Source organism: Eulemur rufifrons, chromosome 4, assembly GCF_041146395.1.
Source record: "Eulemur rufifrons isolate Redbay chromosome 4, OSU_ERuf_1, whole genome shotgun sequence".
NCBI classification, from domain to species: Eukaryota; Metazoa; Chordata; class Mammalia; order Primates; family Lemuridae; genus Eulemur; species Eulemur rufifrons.
In genome coordinates, this window is record NC_090986.1 from 5,689,001 (window position 1) to 5,712,064 (window position 23,064).

Below are 23,064 nucleotides of genomic sequence, written 5' to 3' on the forward strand. Positions count from 1 at the left end.
CATGAGAATTAATGATGTTTTAAATAAAAAGTCATGAAAACTTTAGTTCTTTCCATGACATTTTCCAAGGAAGCAAATCTTGGACTGCAGTTGATTATAAACTGTTGTTTAAGAAGAATCAGAGCAAAATAACAACCGTCCGTGGATGGTAAAGATTTCACAATACTAGACAATTTTAGGTGAAGTAAGGCAGAAGGTTTTATAGTTTCAAAGCTCAGAGCACCCCAGGCAAAAGTTGCATGTAAAGTTTCACTTAAGCTTTTCCATAATCAGAGGGAGGAGGCCATGGATCTTTCCCCAGTGGCAGTAACTGGGAAGCACAGAAGGGGTGGGCAGATACTTTATCTCCCAGTGGACGGAGAAGCTGCGGAATACACAGGGGGGCTGTATTTTATGTTTTACTCTCATGGTGGGAGTAGGAGAGGGAAATAGAGGCCCTGACAATTCAGGAAGACCAGAGAACGTGGCTCCAGTGTCTTTACCTGTGCCAGAGAGTTACCCAAGGTGTGTCGAAGTCGAATGTGTTCAGAAGCCTGACGTGTCCATCAGATTGAAGCAGTTTCAGAGGGTCCGTGGCTATGCAGGATGTCCTTTCAGGGAGGGGCAGCCAGGTCCGGAGTGCAGGTGTGATCTTCCCATTTTAAGAAGCAGGCACTTGCTTTTCCAGTGCCCTTCATGTGTCAAAGGGAGCACAGTCCTGGTGGAGACCGTTTCCTGGGACACTGTTCTTTAGGGACCCAGAGTCTTAGTAGAGGCAGGGCTCAGTTCCCATGTAAGGGTGTGGCCCTGTCATCTACTTGCCTGGGACCTTTTAAGTGACCCTCTAGAAAAGCTCCTTTACAGGGCAGCCAGGATTTGAAAAGGTTTTTTCTGTTTTGGGGGTTGTTGTCAGTCCCACTCTCTTTTTCCTTCCCCTGTCTCCATCTTGGTCATTGAAGACCTTGAAGGCCAGGTTTAGGAGATTTTTTGTGTGGGATTTGAGGGCCTTTGTCTAATTTTTTGGAGCTTGTACCTGATGTCAGACTCAGACTTGGAGATAAAGTGTGTATTGAGGAGTAAAGTTCCTCCAGGAGTTCCTACTTGATAATTCAGTAATGGGCCTGTATTAGGGACGGTGACTGTCCCCACTGGCTGGACAGGGGTAGGTCTATGGATTTCATCACCATATGCCAGGGAATTAAGTCAAACTCTCTCCTTCTCTTCAGGTTATAGAGTAGAGGTAAGAATACTGTAGAGGTCATGCCAGGTCAGATCATAAGATTGTGTTAAATAAAAGGGACCCGTACCTGCATGATGCCTTCCACCCCAGCCCCCAGGACTTGAGTAGAATGACAGCGAGTAGCAGGGTGACTGAGATGAGGGCAGGCAGCAGGTTGAGGGTTAGGCTAAGGGAGTTCTGGTTAGGGATATCTTTATGGGTGAGGGCTTAGATCGCAATAGTCGTGATCTGAGGTTTCAAATTTGTCCAGAGCAGAGGGGGAGGGAGAAGGAGAAGGCCTAGAGTGTAGCAGGAAGATTTTAGCCAGATTACAGTTCATGCAGAGTGAGAGTAGAGGGTAAAAAAGGTGTAGACATAGGGAATCTCGGACCATTTGTTATTACAGTGACAAACATTGTAGTGAGACCTGGTGTTTTGAGAAGAGGAGTAGACTGAGAGTTGCCCATGTTCCTGGAAAGAGTAGGGGTCACACAGGGCCGATTCTACTCAATTCTAGGCATCCTAGAATGAGGGAATAGCAGGGGAGCCAGCAGAGTGCGTGAATTCGAGCAAAGAGTCGCAACAGGCATCCCTGTGTCCAACGAGGGCCCCAGGTGCTGAGAGTCCTCCGGCTCATGGACAGGACTTTTGAGTCAACACAAGTACACAAGAACGAGCTTGTGAGCTCCTACTCACTAGGAGCAGGATGTGGATTTGAAAGTCAGTGAAAGAAGACCTGTGGGAATTCTTGGGGATGAGAGCAGGAGAGATAGGAGGAACCCCAGGGCGAGTTTGCGAGCTTTTACTCCCTGAGGATGAAATGTGAAGTGTGAAGATCAGCAAAGGGAAGATCCGAGTCCTGGTCTGTTGTCTGCCTCTCAGCTTGGTTCGGGAGAGTCTGGGTGGACAGTTACCTTACCTTGGCTGAGCTAGCGCACTCTGCCTACATTCCAGGATCAGAGACATGTTAGAGAGGGACTCCTGCAGGGCTCAGGAAAGATCCATGGAAACCTTTCCAATGACCCAGGGACTCAGGGGGAGGCAGGATTCAGTAGTTCGGCCACGATGAGCTGCCGTTGCCCACTGCTTCCCGAGTTGCAAGGCTTGCCTGCTAGAGATGCAGAGTCCTGTCCACCCAGTGTGCCCTCCAGGGTTTCTGCACCAAATGTTAGGTCCTGAGCCGACAGAGAGACACATGAAGCTTCGGGCATAGCAAAACGCAGTTTATTTTGAGCATCTGGGTGCAGAGGGGTGGAGGCAAAAAAGCGTCCACACCAAGGGAGAGGAAAGCCTTGGGTTTTATAGAAGGTTTCTCGGGGGGAAGTGAGTATCCGGACCAGAACACCTGCTGCATCAATTTGTTTTTAACAATCAATTTTCGGGACCCCTGCCCCAGGCACATCCATCCTTCAGCTCTGGCATCGCTCTTATCAGGGGAGCTAGGAAGGGATGAACTTCCACTCTATCAGGGAGGGAGGGGGAGGAATGCTGGCTGCAGCTGTCTGTTAGATCTACAAAGTCCGAGGTCTCCCCAGACTCCTGCGGCTATTGTTTTACAAGCCTAAGTTTTGCATTAACCGCATTGTGTCCTATACATACATTTCGGGTTCCCACCGGGAACAAACGTAACAGTTTTCCTCTAAGTTAATACTGGAGTACAAGAAATGATTCTTCAAAAAAAATGTAGTTTAATCATGGTGACTGCTTTTGAAAATTGGAAAGCCTTGGAGATTTGCCGGAAAATCACTGTCCTTCTAACCTTGTCTTGATTCTTTGTGGCCTCACCCCAAGAGCAGTGAGGGACTCTCTGAAGTTTCCTTATCTAACAAAGAAAGCTTCTTATGAAAGTCAATACAATTGCCTTCTATTGCCATCCTGTTGCCTCATTAGCTAGTGCAGATATATATACTAGCACTCCTGAATGGTGTTTCCCTCAACATAATGCCTGCCTCTTAGGATCATGCCTTTTCTCTTATTTGCCTCTTGTCATTTGATATTCAGTGAACCTTTGGAGAATAAAGAGAAAAGTTTTCCTTTGGCCCGTATATTAGTAATTTACAGGAAATAAATTTGAGTTACGTTTTGGTTTGCTGAGGTAGGAACGCAGGGCACTAGAGCCATTGCAGTCTAATTGCCTCCTATTTATTTTAACACTCCATAGGGGGACTTGTATTCCCTCCATTTTCTTTTCCTTTCTCTCTCTCTCTCTCTTTTTTTTTTTTTTTTTTTGACAGAGTCTTGCTCTGTTGCTGGGGCTACAGTGCAGTGTCATCATCATAGCTCACAGCAATCTCAAACTCCCAGGCCAAAGTGATCCTCCTGCCTCAGCCTGCCAAGTAGCGGGGACTACGGGCAAAACCCACCATGTCCAGGCAATTTTTTTTCTACCTTTAGTAGAGATAGGATTTTTCTGTTGCTCGAGCTGTTCTTGAACTTCTGACCTCAAACTATCGTCCCACGTCAGCCTCCCAGAGTGCTAAGATTACAGGTGTGAGCCTCAGTGCCCGGCCTACCTGTATTTTCTAGATGTATGGCAAGTGGGGCATAAATGCACCACCCTGTTTCCTCAGCCTAACTCTTGTAGGCCTTACAGTAAAATCCTAAATGTTCAGTTTGTTTGCTACATTTCCAAATGCCAACTTTGCATGCAATTTACACTATCAACTGTTTTTCCTTTATTGCCCAATGCAAACAGATGGAGTATTTTAGTTTTCTTGTCATTTCTTTACATGACAGTGGGTGGTTGTTTTTAAAATATTGGTTTTCTATTTCTGAACATTTCACGTGGGAAGAAAACACAATAATTTCATGACACTCTGCTGGAAAAGTCTTTGTGTCTCCCCTCATTTAATTTTCCTTAGGCACACACACTTTCCCAGAATGTCTTTGGGTGAGGTTCCTTTCTACAAACTGTATGGGATGATGTGTCCTCAGCCACGCTTATGCCTTTGCCTGGTCCTGGGTAATGACCCAAGGACCAGGGTCGTTACTTGTCTGGGCACAACCCAAGATGCCCAAAGCAGCCATGTTTTCTGGAGTGTCCCATGAATATCAGTCTCTGGGACATCTCCGCCCAGAGGACAGCCTGAGGTATGTGGGTGGAGCCTCTCAGGGGAGCAGCTGAATTTCCTTGAGGTTGAGAGGAGTCTCCCCTTTGCCTAAAAGGCTAACCCATTGGGACTTTAAGAATTTTTCGTACCAGCCTCTGTTTTCATTCCTTTGAGACACATTACTGGTCAGCCCATCAGATGCTGGTATTCAGAGGAAATTTCACAAATCATTCCTGCCCTCTCAATTCTCTCAAGTTTGTGAAGGGAGAAAAATTATTTCAAAGGACAAGATTAACCCACCCCAACAAGGTGGGGCAAAACCCCGCAAAGCAGTACAGCCTTGATGTGTGCTAGAAGGCAGAGTGCATTTTCTTTTGGGAGGCTGGTCATCAAGCACTATAGTGAGCAGGATGGCGGTGGGAGGATGTCCCAAGGGAAGTGACGACCTTACTTGACACTCAAGTCAGACATTTCTGTATTCCAGTCACCAGTGCCACTTTTTGAATTTGTTGCCTTGAAAAGCTTTGTTGCTTTATTTCAGCTTCAGTGTTTCATTAATTGTAAAATGCAATTTATCTCTGGAGCTTGAAAATGAGAAAGTATTTCCAAAAAGGCAAGAGAAAAGTGAAATTCAGAAAAGTGAATTAAATAGGTAGTCATATATTCCATTTCAAAAAAAAAAAAAAAAACAAAAAGCCTTATTTACCATTTTCTCCCCAGAATGAGTGTAGTAAGTTTCTTAGATGTGTTCTTTTTCAGGGGTGATTTCAAATGGAGTCCCAGGGCTTAGTTTTGGAATGCTACCATGGAAAAGAAAGAGACAAAGTCTCTTTTACTTTATAACTGCCTAAAAATGAATACATTTTGACAAGAAAATATGGTAGGTAAATTGATTACACGGATTCACCAAAAAGTTCTCCTTGTAAGGGGGGTAGAGAATATGGAGAGTGGTTAACTCTGTTCTGACTTATGGGAGTTGCACTTTAACACTAAATCCTGTGAAATGGGACTTGAAAACTCTTGAGAAATGTTTGTTGTTTACTAACTGATTTCTTTTCATGGAAGTAACAGTTAAATGAAATGTTTATTTTCTGACAAGGATAGATAATTTTGCTTATTATGTTGAAGTATGAAATGTAAATGCCTTACAATTTCCTTACCTCCTATAAACATCAACACTGAGTTTGTGGGATTTTGCTGAATTATTTTTATTTTTATTGTTTTTTTGAGACAGAGTGTTGCTTTGTCACCCTGGTTACAGTGTAGTGGTGTCATAATAGCTCATTGCAAATTCAAACTCCTGGGATTCAGTGATCCTCCTACCTCAGCCTCCTGAATAGCTGAGATTACAGGTGTACACTACCATGCCTGACTAATTTTTTCTATTTTGAGTAGAGATGGGGTCTCACTCTTACTAAGGCTAGCCCCAAACTCCTGGCCTCAAGTGATCCTCCTGCCTTGGCCTCTCAGAGTGCTAGGATTACAAGCATGAGCCATCATGCCTGGCTTGAATTATTCAAACACTGGATGTTTTCTCATCCAGAACTAAGTGAATAACCTTGACTGAGGACCAGAGTTTTGAGCCAAATGACTAAGCTAATGTCAGTCTTGATCTTCCAAAAGGTGGTCATTGAGGGCCCAGGGAGCCTCCCCTGCAGATATCCCAGCTTGCTCCCATCAGCCAGGAAAGGAGCCCTTTATACTGAGAAGCTTCAGAGCCCTGGGAAGCTAGGGGTTGATCCACAGGCAGATGGAGTGGAGGTTGGGATGGAGGTAGGGGTGAGTGATGAGATGCGCTTTCTGAGGGTGTAACTGCTATTGTCCTAGGGCTCTTTCTAGACATTGTCCACTACAACATATTTGAAATTACAATTTGTTGTTCAATAAAATATAGTCTTAATTATTTAAAGAAGTATTGCGACAGGGGAAAGCACCAAGTATAAATCTGCAAGCATCATGAAGGTTACACAGACAAGGGCTTTTTTTCATCGAGAGGAGCAAATGAATTTAGAAAGAAGGTGGGAGGGGAAGGGCAGGATGGATGGTGGAAGAGTAACATCCTAGCTTAGAGGCTTTTTTACCCTGAAGTCAGCCCCTTCTTAGGAGGAGCACAAAGGGGGTTTGCATGTTGGCTCAGGCTGAGGATCAGTCAATGTTTGCGGACCTGAGGGGAAGGAGAAAAACTTAAGCAAAGTTTGGTCAAGGAATATTTTGTTCTGACCACTGAAAAGAAAACTGTTCTAATTTTTTATGAGGCAATAAATGGAAATTTAAAGAACCTATGTCAGGCCTTGTGATAGGTAAAAAAGGAGGAATAACCTCTTTAGTAATGGGAGGGATGTTTCTTTGCAGTAAGCCGCTATTACAGAACACAAAGGGTGGGTGATTTCTTTCATCACAACTATTTACCAGGATTACCTGCCCAAATCTTCCCCCGCCACTTTCCCTTGCCCTATACATCTCTTCCATTGGGCTTTTTCTGAGTGGTGTACTTTATAGTATAACGAATTGATGAATGTAAGTAATGTGGTTTGGTGAGTTCATTGCCTAGTTTTATCAAATTATTAAACTTCAGAGGGGGTTACAGGAGGATCTTATTGATAGGCAGTTGCTCAAAATTGTGCATGGGCCTCTGGGGCTGCCACTGGCATGTGCAGTGAGTGCAGTGTGGTAGGACTGAGCCCTGAACTCATGAGGTCTGTATGAAATCTGTGGTGTCAGAATTGACTTTTGGAGAAACATTTGGTGCCGAAAAGGTGGTCGGTGTTCATCAGACTCCACACATTTGGTGTGAGAAGTGTCAGGTTTCTCAGGGAAGGGAGAGTCTGTTCTCCTGCACATAGGCTGTCACACCACGTATTGTGCCGTTTCTCTGCATCTCCTCCTGGAGTCAGAGGAGACTGAGGACACAGGAGGAGCCCTGGGGTCAGATCCCTCTCTGCAACTTGCTGCCCCCTGTGATTCCCACCCATTCATGCAGTGGTGCAGCAGGCACTGATGGAGCCACGCCCCTCCCAGGCAAGTCTCCTCCCTCTGGAATGGAGAACACAGCTCCATTGCTCTTAGAGTTTCCCACCAAATATCCACACTGGAGTCCTGGTTTAGCTCCACCCCCAGACTCCAAATCTGCAGCAGAAATCTGGCCCTCCACCAATCCAGGCTTACAGCTGGATCGCCTGATTATAATCCCATGCCTGCAGGGACACAGGAATGCCAGGGCATATCCCAGTTTGAGCTAGTATCTTTAGCACTGCCAGCCCAACATAAGTGACTGAGGCAAGCATACTAATTGATAGAGGTTTATTGGGCTAACATATAAGGATGTGCTTGGGAAAAACCAAACCACAGACAAATCTGTGACTTTTTCCAAGGGGGGATTTGGGAACTTCAGTATTTAAAGGTGACATGGATAGAGAAAGTAAAAGGCGGAGGGGTGTGGGCAGCTAGGCAAAATTGTTACATTCTTGTGAGGCCCAGAAAATTTACATACTACATAAGCTAAAATTAATGTTTGAAGAGAAAAAGGAAGTGAAGGAAGAATCAATTATGTAGATGTCCCTGGATAGGTAGAAGAAAGGTTGATCTTGTTTCTGTTACGCACTTGGGAAAATAAACTTGTAATCAACATTATTAGTGTGGAGTTGAACAGACTGTAGTGTTAGGAGCTAGACTGAAAGTGCAGATGAAAAGTTACAACTTAGAGTCCTTACGTATGGAAGGCCAATGAGGAATTTCCTTTTGAACGATCTCTGTGGGCAGTCCATGGATATCCCTGAAACCTTTTACCTCTCCATGATCTGGCTGATGCATAATCCTAGTAATAACCATTGATTTGTAAGATATTGCATGACTCAGCCTCCAAGCCTGACCTTTGCTTCTGCACAAGGAGCTTGAGGGATTGTCCTGAGATTTTTAGTTTCTTCTCCAGCACCAACCAGTCCTTACACCAGCTCTGCACTGTTTCTCACCCATGGGTCCCTGATAGCACTCGTCTTTCTTCTGATTTTTTTCTTCCCCACAAACCTTCTTTCTTGTGCACATAGTGTGACTAAGGCTCCTCCTCTGGTGCCTGAATTCAACACTCTCTGGAATTATAGTCATGAATTGAAGGCCTCAGCCCTTTACATGGCTGTTATAAGAGCAGATGCAAATGAAAAATACCAACAGATCTTTCAACTTAAAAACATGAGATTATACTCTCTTGACCCTTTCTTTAAGTTTTTAATTTTGTATGTACTTTTTTCTCTGCCACTATGAAATATATGTAAATTATTTTATGAGCTAACAGGTCTTTTGTAATTTATTTTTTAACTCGGGGATTGTCTTTCTTTAAAATCTAGGAACCACTGCTTTGAAATGTAAATAGTCAAAAAAATCTGCATGTATCCCAGTTTCTTTTAGAGAGTAGGAACCTCCCATTAGTAGGCACCTAGCTCCCAGTTGCAAAGTTGTCTTCTGTCATGAAGATATGAAAGGGTTTTTTTTTCCTTTGAATATAGCCAATTAGTAAACACAGATGGCCTTTCCAATTACTAGGTGAATTTTGGGTGAACTGCATTTGAAAACTCGTGCTGACAAATCTACTTGAGGACTAATTGTGTTGACTTTTCTTTATGTCTTTGCAATCTCTTATCAGATTGCCTGAGATGTACGGGACATTCTGGTTTAATTGTATAACAAAAGTTTTCCTTCTGTTTTACCATTGTGGAGAGTTATTCTGGGCTTGAAAACAATTTTGGTTTTAATTATATTTTCCAAACACTTTTCAGAATTACCAGGCATGGTAAAAAACAATATAAAGTGCTCACCTGGCTTCACTCTAAAGAGTTCTTTCCTTCTTGGCCTTCCAGTAATAACTCACAATTGTGCAACAAAGTGCATGGTGCCTCTAATAGCTACATGTGGAATGGTCTCTCTGCCTATTTGCAATCTGCTGTCTAGAGCAGTTTGACCAGATTTCTACAAAAATAATATTACAAGACAGCAATCATCCCTTCCAGCTGTTTGTCAATGACCCTGGCATTTTCAGACCTGAAATTTATCCAGAGCCTTTTGGGCTTATAAACCCAGCCAGGTAGACACATGTGCATTGAGTAGGCCTGAGAATCTTAACTCCCTCTCCTCCTCTTTCTCAAATACTCATGAATATGTAGAGGGCACCAGCTGCTTCCCTATTCCTCCAAGCCCTCAATCTGCAGCTGCAAATTCTGAATCCAGGTTCTCATGATCAGAAGGATGTGATAGAGCAGCTTCCATGAGCAGCTTCTAGTTCCCCCTCATTCTGTATCACCCAAGAATACAGAGCCAGGTTGATTCCACCTGTAATCCGCACATAAGGCTGGCTTCTACCTGGGATTCATAAGGCAGGGCCAGCCTTGGGACTGAGGTTGTACAGAAAACCTGAGGGAAACATTTTTTGCACTATGAGAAGTCAATATAGACTTTGTGAAGCCAGCCTTTACTAAACGAGGCCTTTCAAGTTTTCCAGATATTGCCCAGTGAGCTCTTACAGTTGTATGAAGGGTTCCTGTTGTAAATAAAATCTAGTGGCAAAGTCTGTAAGTGTAAACAAGCACCTCAACTGTGGGAGGCCAGGGCCACAAAATATTCACAGGCATGATCACAACTACAGCTTGCTGTACAGTTACTGGAGTAGGGTGTTCTTCTCCTTCCTCATACCTAAAAGTTAGCCGATAAAGGAGAGGTTGTGTCACACCTGAATCCAGGATCAGCTGCCCTACCAGGGCATTTCCATTTTCTCTGCTGATGTCACAGTGTCAGCCTGATTCTCTCCTGCCTGGATCAGCATGGGGACATCAGCCCCAGCTCACTGGGGACCCTTTCACCAGCATGTGGGAGGCTTGTGGACATTGGGGGATGTCCTTCCATGCTGGGGTCAGGATGACAGGATATAATTCCCCTCCATTTCAGAGGAAAAGGAATAAGTCATCGAGGCTTTGTTCCTCCTCACAGAGAAAGAATCTCCCTTGTTGGTGTCCAGATTGGAGTTGCTGCAGTTTCCTGGTACTTCAGTGATAAACAAGGAGGAGGTCTTGAGACACAAACTGATAGATCAGTCAATTCTTTCCATCTCATATGAGCATTAGAGGAGCAAGTAAAGCAGGCATGGTTCCTCCTGTCCACTCTAGAGGAAATGGCTAAATGGTTCCTCATCATGTAGTCAAGATGAGGAAGTTGCTCAGACTTTTGCTTCATTTGGGCCATTTTCCTTATGTTGTGAGTTCTGATGTCAGCACACGAAGGCCATTTATGAACAGAAGAGTTGTTTTTGTCTTTATTGCTTTTACCTTGTTAAGAATAAATATTTAGCTTCTAATATAATTCCAGAAAAACTTAAGTGTTTTGATTAAACTGCTTATGATTGTATGTTATAAAGTGTACGAAGAAGCCTAGGGTGGTGACTCACACCTGTAATCCTAGAATCATATGACTTAGTCTGGCCTGGAATAACAAATGGTTTATATGCACAGTAAAGCCTGAGAGGCAATGCTTAGCTAAGTGTTTTCAGCCCCAGTTTCCAGTTAGGATCACGTGTCCAGTTTAAAGAAACACCATCACCTGTGCCCTCCCTACAGATTCTATTTGTTGGGGTTAGAGTATCTATGTGGTTTTAATTAAGTGCCCCACGTGATACTAAAGTGGATCCAGGGTCAAGCACAAGGGCTCCCAGATATATTTATGAAAGTTGAGTCCAGCGTTTGTTGCACGGGGACCTCACAGATTCTTCTCTGCATGGGTTTGTGGGGTGCAGGGCAGCACAGCCCAGCCCACGTGCCCACTGCTGTAGCAGATATTGCTGGTGTGTGTGGTAGAGGAGGGCACCTGTGGGCAGGAAGGGAGAGAAATCACTCATTGGTGTCCATGTAGAAGCTCCATGTTCATGACTCTGTGATGAAGGACAGGGAAAGGTGTATTTTTTTGCACTTTGAGGTCCCTCTGCCTGTGGGTGTAGTCGTAGCAGATGAAGGGGCTGTGCTGATGCCTTTGATGGCACTTTATCAAAATTCAGATGCGATTTGTCCAGATCCTCTCACCTGAAAAAAAGTTCCACAGAAGGAAGAGGAAGAAACGGCTGGTTCTATGTACAGGTCCCAGGTCCAGAACCATGTTCACTTGTCATCCTGAAATGTCATGTGTTTAGAATGAAAACCTTTCTTTCTCTTGTGATGTTCTGGCCTAATGAGTTTGTTTCAATGATTCTTTTGTCCTTTTTTCATATAATGGTCAAGGTGCTCTGAAAAATCTTTCCTGTATAGCAGAGCTTTCTATTCATTCTCTCCATCCAGGCCTCTTATGTGCCATGAACACTTCTCAAAAAGTTTATGAGCTGCAATACAGAAAATATTCCCTTTGTGGCTGTCAAACATGGGATCATGTGGCTGCCTAAGATTCTTATTTGAGATAGGGTCAGGTCCTTGGTTATCAGTGAAGAAGGGGAACATGAAACTGTTTAGGCTCCATGTGGTTGCTCCATCAGCTCTGTGCATAACAGGATGAAGTAAATGCACTCTTAAAGTGCTGACATTAATTGCCTAGAATAACTCCAAGTTTTAAAAAAGAATAATTAGAGGAGACTTGCTTTCTAGGATGCTAAGAAAAGACTTTACATACACTATTAGAGATTATAAAACATGGGAGATACATGTAGCTTGAAGTTTGCATAAAATTGATGTTTCCTCATGATTAGATTCAAATTATGATTTACTTTTTTGGGACACTATCGTCACAGCAATGATGTGTCCGCCTATGTGAATCAGCACCTGATACCAATTTGCTCTATTATAGTTGTTAATTTTATACAGTTAGTTAAGGTGCTCTTTAACAGATTTGTCTGCTATAAATTATTTTTCTCCATTAATACGCACCTTGGAGAGATGTGTGTAAACCATCACATGGAATCTGGAAGTTCCCCTTTGTTCTTAGATTCTTTTTCATACAGCTTGCTTTGGAAAAGGAAGGCTCTCATCTTTATCTACTGGTCTGATAAACTGGGGTAAACCCAGGCTCTACCACTTGGTGGATGTTTGCCAAAACATCCTCCTGGGCCAGAAGCATTGGCATAACTCATGAGCTTGCTAGAGATTCAGGCTTCATCCCGTATCTTCTGCATCAAAATCTGCATTTTAACCAGATCTTCCGTTCATTGTTGTACACATTAAAATTTGAGAGGTACCTTCTAACCCACCATGACTTTTGTATCAGAGAACTATACACAACTTAATCATGTATGATGTAAATAAAGCACTCAAAAATGTCCATGGCTGTTTGAGTGGCCTTACTTTTATGCTGCATTATCTAAAAAATATAGTATCTGCACTGTTTTTGTGGATGTTATACTGTCCTCTTTCCCCAGACTTACAGAATACATTAGGAAATACTTTTTTGTTAAAATAATCTTATGGGATAATTCCAGTCACTTGTATAAGTCAGAACCAGTTCTCTTTACTCTCTCATTTCAGCAGGATTGAAATTATCTCTGTCCATGTCTTCTTGGTAAGCATGTGTATTTTTTTCTTCCAGGGACGGTTGACATTCATGGATGTGGCCATAGAATTCTCTCTGGAGGAGTGGGAATGCCTGGACCCTGCTCAGCAGAATTTGTATAGGGATGTGATGTTAGAGAACTACACAAACCTGGTCTCCCTAGGTGAGGAGAACTTCAATATACCATTCCCATTCCACACTAATAATTTCATATTTTTTGTAAATTATTTTCTGGGTATTTCTGCTTTGCATAAATCAATTTCTGATCCTTATTTCTAAGAAAATCTTGGGGATTTTTGATATAGAAAAGAAAATATTCAAAGTGTTTTATCTTGACATTAATCTCACCTCTTTTTGAGCTGCAAATCTGTATGTTTCACTCTACATTAGTAGTAATTGCAGAAAGGTAATGGCATAAAATATTGTTGCCCATACCTTGAAATGCAATTTCCACCACCAATTTTTGATTCCATAGTACTGGATAGTAGAGGTGAGAACCCACAAATTTTAAGTGCTTTCTAAGTATTCTAAAGTTTCTGTCAGGAAAGAGTATTTTTCTAGAATTTTCTATATGTTCTCTTTTCTCTACTGAGCACAGTACTAGATTGGTAATTGGAGAATCTCAGTAAGAGTCATATGAATTTTTTCTAATAAACTAGGTCTTGCTGTCTCTAAACCAGACCTGATCTCCTGTCTGGAGCAAATAAATGAACCTTGGAAGGTGAAGAAATACATTGCAGTAGCCAAATACCCAGGTAGGTGGGAGTGAATGAGGCAGATGGCACAGGTCAGAGAGGTCCAAAATTTCAGGAGGAAGCCAGACCTTAAAATGGGGTTTGGGAAGCTGTGCTTCAATGAAAATGATTTCTAAGAAGCCTGGGTTTCTTTCCCTTGGTCTCACATAAGGGCATGTCTTGTCTTTGTTTTTTAATTCTCAAAGCACTGATTCCCCGTCAGTGATCTTCCTTGAAGGTTACAGTGAGAACCAAAGTTCTGTTTGTGGCTACAAGGGACAGCAGGATCTGAGTCCTGTGCTATTGCCTTTCAGGACATGGTAATATCTGTGTATTTTTGAGGAAGTCTCTGTGAAACAATTTTTTCATTTTCCTTTTGCACCACATCTGAAATGTGTGAGTGAAGTTGTGATATTAGAACTTGGTTCAGGTTTCCCAGGCACACCAGGAACAGATGTGGTATGTTTTCTGCTTTATGGTTTCCTACCCTATGGAGGTTTTAAATGTAATTTTACAGGAAATTCATACTCAGTAATTTATCAGAACTCTCTAAATATAGGAAGTTGAATGTTATTTTACTTCAAAATTCTCTTTTTGTATCAACTATGATAAATAATTTAAACTCTATATGCCCTAATTCCTCAAATTTAATGTAGCTTAAGGTATCTTTTTTCTACATTTCTTAAATATAGTGTGTCTTTGGGAAGCTTAGAACATTGTTGAGCATGTATTAGACTTCCACTTTTTACTTTATTTTTTAATAACTGTCATTTTGTAGTTTTCTCTTACTGAGTTTGAAGTTTACTGGAACTGTCTCATTCATACACACACACACACATACACGTGTGTAGATGTGCAACATTTTTTTACAAATAAAAGTTATATATAATTATTTTATACAATATAATTATTTGACATTTGTATACATTTGAAATGATTGATAAAATCAAGTTAATGAATATACCTATCACCTCACAATCACCTTTTTTTTTTTTTTTTGGTATGGAGAACACTTAAGGTCTACTGTCTTGGCAAATTTTAGGATACAAGTTATTATTTACTATAGCCATGGTGCTATACATTAAGTCTCCAAAATGTATTCATCAGATAACTAAAAGTTTGTGCCCTTTGAATATCTGTTTTCCCCAGCACAGGCCCTGGAAACCACATTTGTGTTCTTTACCTCAAACTTTTTAGCTTCCCTATATAAGTGAGATCACACAGTATTTGTCTTTCTGTGCCTGGCTTATTTCAGTTAGCATAATGTCCTTCAGGATCATCTGTATTGATGAAATGGCTGAGTAATATGTTTTGTGGCTACATAATATTCAGTAAAATATATATATATATATATATATATATACTGTGTATATATACCATATTTTCTTCATTCAGAATTTTATAAGCAGTTTGTTTTCATAGCTTGTCAATTGTGAATAATATTGCAAAGAACATAGGGGTACAGATATTTCTTAAAGATACTGATTTTTTTTTTTTTTTAGAGTCTCACTCTGTTGCCCGGGCTAGAGTGCTGTGGCATCAGAGTAGCTCACAGCAACCTCAAACTCCTGGCTCAAGCGATCCTCCTGCCTCAGCCTCCCGAGTAGCTGGGACTACAGGCACATACCACCACGTCCGGCTAATTTTTTCTATTTTTAGTTGCCCAGCTAATTTTTTCTGTTTGTAGTAGAGATGGGGTCCTAGTCTTGCTCAGGCTGGTCTCGAACTCCTGAGCTCAAGCGATCCTCCCTCTTTAGCGTCTTAGAGTGCTATGATTACAGACATGAGCAACCACACCCAGTGAAAGATACTGATTTTATTTCCTTTGGTTATATACACAGAAGTAGGATTGCTGGATTGTATGGCAATTCTAATTTTTCATTTTTTAATAGAACCTCAATACAGGTTTTGATAATGACTCCACCAATTTACAACTCACCAACAGTATAAAGGATTTCTTTTTCTTCACATGCTTGTCAAAATTTGTTATCTGCTCCTTGATATTAGCCATGCTAACATGTATGAAGTGGTATTAAGTGCCTAATGATTAGTGATGTTGAGCATCTTTTCATATACGTATGGCCATTTATATGTGTTTGTTGGGAAAAGATCTTTTCAGTCTTTCTCCTAATTTTAAATGGGGTTATTATCATTATTACTATTTTTGTCTGTTATCAGATATATGGTTTGCAACCATTTTCTCCCATCCTTTGTTTTCTTGTTTCATTGTCTTCTTCGGTGTACAAAAGATTTTTTAGTTTAGTGCAGTCCAACTTATTTATATTTACTTTTGTTGTCACATGTTTATTGTTGTATCCAAAAAATTCATTGCCAAGGTCATTATTAAGGAGGTTTTCCATATGTTTCTTTTATGATTTTTAAGGATTTGTGCTTTATATAAGTCTATATTTTGAATTAATTTTGGGGTATGGTATACAAGAAATGGTGTAATTGTATTTTTTTCTTGTGAGTATCCAGGTTTTCTAGCACCAAGTATTGAAGTATTGGTGAGACCATAGTTTCTGCACTGTGTGCTCTGGGTGCCCCTGTCAAAGATGAGTTGACTGTGCATGCATGGATTTTTTTCTGGGCTCTCTGTTTTATTCCATTGGTTTTTTTCTCATTTTTGTATGCACGTTCTAGTCTGATTTTATTACTATAGTTTTGAAATTAGTTTGAAATCAGAAAGTATGAGGCCTCCAGCTTTGTTCTTCTTCCTCAGTATTATTTTGGCTACTGAAAATATATTGTAGTTCCATTAAAATGTTAGGATTGTGTTTTTTTTTACTGTGAAAAAATGCCATTGAAATTTTGATAGGGAGTCCATTGAATCTTTAGATGACATTGCATAATATGGCACTTTAACAGTATTTATTCTGCTAGTATATAAACCTGTGAAATCTTTACATTTATTTGTGTCTTCAATTTCTTTGATCACCAACTTATATTTTTCAGTGTAAATCTCTTTCACCTTTTTAGTTAAATTTATTGCTAAAATGTTTATTATTTTTATGCTACTATAAATGAGATTATTTTCTTTTTTATTGGATAGTTTGTTACTGTATGAAAACACAAGTGACATTTGCATGTTAATTTAATATTCTGTTCATTTACTCAGTGCATTTTTTAGTTTAAACAGGGGTTTTTTTGTACTCTTTAGGGTTGTCTATATATATGATCATGTCATCTATACATAATGACTTTTTTTCTTTTTTATTTGATGGCTTTAAAAATTTTTTTCCCAATATTTTTGCCTAAGACTTCCAATGTTACGATAAAATAGAAGCATTGAAAGTGTGTACAATACAGCCTTACATTTGTGTCTCTGCATTTGAAGGAGCAAATGTGTCATCCACTTTTCATAAACCAATTTCAGCAGGTAAAGATGTTTCCTTTTTGGGTCCACAGCCTGATGGGTTATCCTCTGGACTTGCAAAGAATAGGGGTTCTAGCTGGCTTACAAGGCTGCTTCTAGGTCAGCTTTGATGCTTCCCTTCAGTGGGTCTGTTACCAGGGGCTTGGACAGTTGTCAATTCTGTCTTGTTCCTGGGCAGACTGGATTGCCCTCGGGACTTTGATCTGTAGGACAGGAAGATGCAGTTGGGTCTGCATATGGTGGGGAGGGTGTCAAGTATATGTATGAGTGTGGCTCCCATTGAATATGTGAGAGGTTTTCCCCAGGGCACGGTATTGGTCCCTAGGTGTGCAGCACTGGCCATGCACTGTGGCTGAGAGAACTGGAACTGAGTTACGGCTGCTTCAGAGACCACAGTGAGTGCCAAGGTCTGTAGGCCTGCCTCCATGGACACAAATGGACATTCCCGGCAGGCCTCTGGAGAGGGAGGATCATCCCTAGACCATGGCTGGGAGGAGCTGAAGTTGCTTATAGAGTCACTTGAGAATTCTCAGTGGTACCAAGTGGAGTGAGCCATTTCTTGGTCTGTATCCAAGACCAGGGGTTCTCAAGTTTACCACGTGAATGAGGGCCTGCCTTCTCAAAATGACCCTCTTTGGTCTTGGGCTTTAGTATTATTTTACAACCTCTTTCCTGGATCTCAAAGCTTTTATAAAAGCAGTTAGATTTTGAGATGAGGGGTCTCATAATATCACCCAGGCTGGGCTCAAACTGCTGGACTAAAGTGATCCTATTTCCTCAGTCTCTGAGAAGCTGGAATTACATGTTTGAGCTACTGTGCCTGGCTTTCATAAAGTCATTTTTGTCCATGGATGGCTGCCAAACTTTATTTGCTGTGGGGAGACAGAAAAGTAGGAGACTTCCTATTCCACCATGTTGTTAATGTCACTCTCTCTATACAGTCGCACTTTCTATTTTGTTCTATATCAAATTTTACATCTAAACATTTCTTGTTTTGCAATGACATATTACTGCATTACATTTTTAAGTTATGTTCTTTGAGATAAGTTTATTGTGTATTTTGTTTTGCCTACACATTATAATTTTGGTTGAAATTTCAGGTTACTGTATACACTTTATCAATGCCTGGTTTAATTAAAATACAAATCAGCGATATCTCTATAGAAAATTATATACATTTTTTACCCATACATTTATATATTGGGGAACCCTGATTTATAATATGTGTGTGTGAATAATAGTTTTATATATAAAATATATCTCACACTCTAAGTGGCTTTATAAGAGCTTTGGGATCTAGGATCCCAAATATAAAAACATTTTTTATATATATAAATCATAGGTTTCCAGTGAATGAACCCTTGTTTTACTATTTAGTGTCCTTCTTTGTCTCGTGACAGTTTTGGCTTAAAGTACTATGTTTTATGAAATAGGACAGCTTGTGACTCAAAATGTATTTTGCCTAATATGATTGTGACTCTCCTGCTCTCATTTGCTTAACCATTGCATGGAGTGTGTTTTTCCATCCTGCCACTTTCAGTCCATTTTTTGCCATTAGTTCTAAAGTGAGTCTGTTATAAAGAGAATATAGTTGGGTCTTGCTTTTTGAATTTCCTTAAACCCCTTTACTCAATTTTTTTCTTTTGTTTGAGAATTTTAATCTATAAATATTTAAATAATTGTTTGAGTTGAAAGGGCTTCCTATTGCCATTTTATTAATTGTTTTCTTTGATTCTTGCAGGTATTTTGTCCTTCTTTTCCTCATTTTCTGTCCTTTGTGTCTCATTGATTTTTGTAGTGACTTGTTTTGATCCTTTCTTTTTTAAAAATGTATCTCTATAGGTATTTTATTGTGGTTGCCATGTGGATTACATAAGAGCTCTAACAGTTACAACAATATACTTTAAACTTGTAAGTAACAGCTCTTCTTTACTTGTATACAAAAATTCTTCTTCATGACATCTGCCTTAAAATTTATGTTATTGATGTCTCTAATTGTATCTTCTTATACTGTATATCCATTAACAGATGTTTCTTTTTTGTTTGTTTGTTTGTTTTGAGACAGAATCTCACTCTGTTGCCTGGGCTAGAGTGCCATGGCATCAGCCTAGCTCACAGCAACCTCAAACTGTTGGGCTCAAGCGTTCCTCCTGCCTCACTCAGCCTCCCAAGTATCTGGGACTGCAGGCACGCACCACTATGCCCGGCTAATTTTTTTCTATATATATTTTTAGCTATCCAGATCATTTCTTTCTATTTTTGGTGGAGAAGGGGTCTCACTCTTGCTCAGGCTGGTCTTGAACTCCTGACCTTGTGTGATCCTCCCGCCTCAGCCTCCCAGGGTGCTAAGATTACAGGCATGAGCCACTGCACTCAGCCTAACAGATGTTTTTGATCATTTTTTTGCTTTTATCTTATAAACTTTAAAGCATGATTAAAAGCATTTTCTGCACCATTATTCTAATACTGCAGAACTTTATTGAGATGTACTTGCATCTCTTTCCCAGACAGGGTTTCTTTTATTTCAGAATATTAAGGGGATATAAAAATATTTTTTGTTACATTAATCACTTCTGTAATGCTTGAGTCATGACTACAGGTGTGCCCATCACCCAAATATTGTTCATTGTACCCATCAGGCAGGTTTTTGTTTCTCTCCTTCTTCCCCCTGCCCCCTGCTTGATTTCCACCAAGTTTTACTTTCCTCTGTGCACGTGTGTGCTTATCAGTTAGTTCCAATTTTATAATGAGTACGTGTGGTGTTTTTCCAATCTTGAGATACTTCACTTAGGATAATTGTCCCAAGTTAATATAAAGGATTGCAAAAGGCATTAATTGATCTTTTTTGTAGCTGAGTATACTCCATGGTATAAATATACCACATTTTATTAATCCAATCTTAAATTGATGGGCACTTGGGTTGATTCCACACGTTTGCTATTGTGAATTGTGCTGAAAAAAGTATTTGAGAGCAGGTGTCTTTTTGATAGAAAGACTTCTTTTCCTTTGGGTCGATACCTAGTAGTGGGATTGCGGGATCAAATGGTAGGTCTGCTTTTAGTTCTTTGAGAAATCTCCATACTGTTTTGCATACAGGTTGTACTAATTTGCAGTCCCACCAACAGTGTGTAAGGATTCCTTTATCTCTGCCTCCATGCCATCACCCCCTGCTCTCGTGTGCAATGTCTCTGCATGGATTCTGAGCAGCTCCCCACTAAGCGCAGAGGTCTACCGTGGGTGGGAGAGACTCCTCACAGTTCAAGCTGCCTGCAACTTTTATTCCTCTCCTAAAAAGCAGTGCTACTTCAATTCTGCTGTCTTCTCCTCTTCCCAGTAGTGTGAATTGTATTGGGATCCCCCTGGCTTAAGCTCTGAGGTGGGTGGTGCCTATAAGGGTCGGCTACACCTTGTTGGATTGAGTCAGTAGGTGCTGTAATGGGCTATATGGTCATTCTCCCTGTCAGTGGTGGATGCTTGCAGGAAAGAGCCCAGTGCAGAGGAGTTCTTTTGTGCCTGGAATAGGCTTCAGCCCCTTAGGAGAAGCATTTGACTATCCCAGACAGTGGGAGGGGCCTGCAGTCCCCAGGGGATTGCTTCCTCTCCAGCACAACAGAGGAGAGTGGGAGAGTGAGGCTGGGTGGGGTTAGGTTGAGCACGCCTGGAAGGTTCTGCAAACTCTTGGCAGGGATCAAAGTCCTATCCCAGGGCCCTGGGAAAAGCCACTGGGAGAGGGGCCAAAAGGATCTATCAAAACTAAAAAGACTGCTTATGGGGGAGGGGCTGTCTGTAGTTCACCAACTGGCTGTTTGGGTGAGCTCCGCCCCTCTCTCATTACCCCTGCCCTGAGGGGTTCCCTCCAGTGTCGGTTTGCAAATGGGCACAGAAACCTGCTTTGCTCAGCCACAGTGGGACCACAGTCTGGGAACTTTATGCTGGGGGATCCACTAGAGTCTGACAGAATGACTTTCCTGTCAGGGTACGGGCATTTCACCAGATTTCTGTGGCTCAAACCCCCACTGTACTCTCGCATCATTTCTTCCCATGTGGGCTCCCTTGCCTACCAAGTTAGTCTCTCAAATCTCTCCATTGTGCCCCTTAGGAATTCACTCAAGTCATGAGGGCACAGGATCCAGCCCGTGTGTCTTCTTCACTGGCATGTGTCTGCACAGAGTACCACAGGCAGGGGACTCCCAGACTGGGCAGCCCTGGGGCCACTACAGGTCCCCAGAGGTAAAGGTATAGGCCCTACTCTCCGTAAAAATGTCAGTTTGGAGAACACTGTAGGTGATGAGAGGCGGCTGCCCTCCCAGCTGCAGTGGGTGGCCAAGAGGAATAGAGCCAGGACCCTGGCTCCTCCAGTCGCCCCCCTTGGAAGGCAGCCTGTATGAAACGTCCAAGCTCCAGAGCCACTCCTGTTCTCCACACGATTCAGTGGGTGCAGCAGTGCCCATGCGCATAAATGTGGGGAAGCTCACATACAACTCAGTAGCCCACTGATTCCCAAAGGTGTGTAGGAAGGAGAAACGCAGTGCTCCCTTATTCCTTCACTGGGCTCTGAGCCTCTTGGGGTTTGATTCTCACCAGTTTCTTCTCGTCTCTTTCTTTTTCCTTTTTCGTGTTCTGCTTCACAGTTTCCCCCTGTGAAGTACGCAGCCGGCTCCGGCACCTCCTCCAAACTACACATGAGCTGTGCCCATTCTCCCTTTTGTTTATCTAAAACACTTTCTTCCCTCTGGGGTGCTCCAGCAAGTGATGGCTCTAGTAGGCCCTCTTGCCCTCTCCCCTCTTCAGTTAATTATTGTTATATAATTTTGTGTTGTTTTCTAGCATCATTTTATTTTCAGTGAAAGGGGCTTCCTTTGGCACTTCTTGTAGGGCAGATCTAGTGCTGACAGACTCTTTCAGCATCTGGTTATGTTGATAAATCTTTATTTTTTCTTCTTTTAGGAGGATAGTTTTGCTAGATACAGTATTTCTGCTGTGCAGTTTTTGTTCTTTAGACACTGTGACTATATAACCCAATTTTTTCTGCAGGGCAAAGTTTCTGATGATAAATCCACTGGTTCTCTCCTAGAAGCAAGCTTATAGATGACACATCACTCTTGTCTTGCAGCTTTTCAGATTCTCTTTTGTGTGACTTTCAAAGCTTTGCTTATAATGTCTTGTTATGGGTCTTTTTGTTTATCCTAGTTAAAGTGTGTTGAGCTTCTTGATTTCTTCATTCTCTTTCTTACATTTTAGAATTGCTCAGTCATTTCTATTTGTGTTCTTAAGCTCCACAGTTTGTTTTCTTGTATACTTTTTGTTGCTGTTCTAATTTTGCTCTATTCGTTTAGTTGTCTATGATTTCATTTCACTCATTATGCACTATTCAGATGGGCTTTTTAATTTTCTCAGGTAATTTATATACCATTATTTCTTTATAGTTAATATCTGATTATTTATTTTGTTTGTTTTATTGGGCTAGGATATTCTGATACTTTGTGTATGTTATGACCTTTGGTTGATATTTGGGGATTAAATAAAAATTCATCTGTTACAATCTTTAAAAAATGGCTTTGTCCTGGGAGATTGTGATATGAATTGCTTGGGCTACAGATTCTTGGAGCCTCCCAAATCTATTCTCAGGATGTTTATTCTGTGGAATTGTATTTTTATTTTCCAGGTAAAGTGATTTTTCCATGTTTTTTCTTAAGGCCCTGTAATATTTGCTACACCTATTGTATGCCACTTGTACTGAAGTCTCTCTGCTGCTGTAACAGTCATTTACCTTTGTTTGCAGCAAACCCAGTCTACCTTCCAAAGCACAACACAATTGTGTTCAGCATTCTGTGTTATGGGAGACACTAACCAGTCTCTGGAAAGGCCCCTAAAAGTCCAAATATATATATGTGCCACAATTCTCTTTCTCTTTTTGGGTAGAATCCAGGAGTTGATTTTTTAAACCCATATAAACCATGCTATATTAATATTAGGAAGGGCAATGGTAGGTAAATGTAACAAACTTTTCTTCCTCTCCTATGTGCCTTTGGCATTGTGCTCTCCCAATATACTGCAAACATTTAATTGGTTTTAAAATTCACACAGAAGCAATTTGGGCAGCATGTTTTTTATTAATGTTATGTAGCTGTAACTGTATTAGGGCCTGTGGTACTTTACTATGCTCTCTTTATAATGTGCTTGCTATAATTTTATATGTTA

The 23,064-nt window shown here is 41.2% G+C and overlaps 1 protein-coding gene across 1 annotated transcript in view; it reads left to right on the forward strand.

Moving 5' to 3' along the window:
• The window catches only part of LOC138382390 (zinc finger protein 43-like), a 165,943-nt gene that overhangs the window by 141,411 nt on the left and 1,468 nt on the right, over window positions 1-23,064 (forward strand). The window lies entirely within an intron of this gene.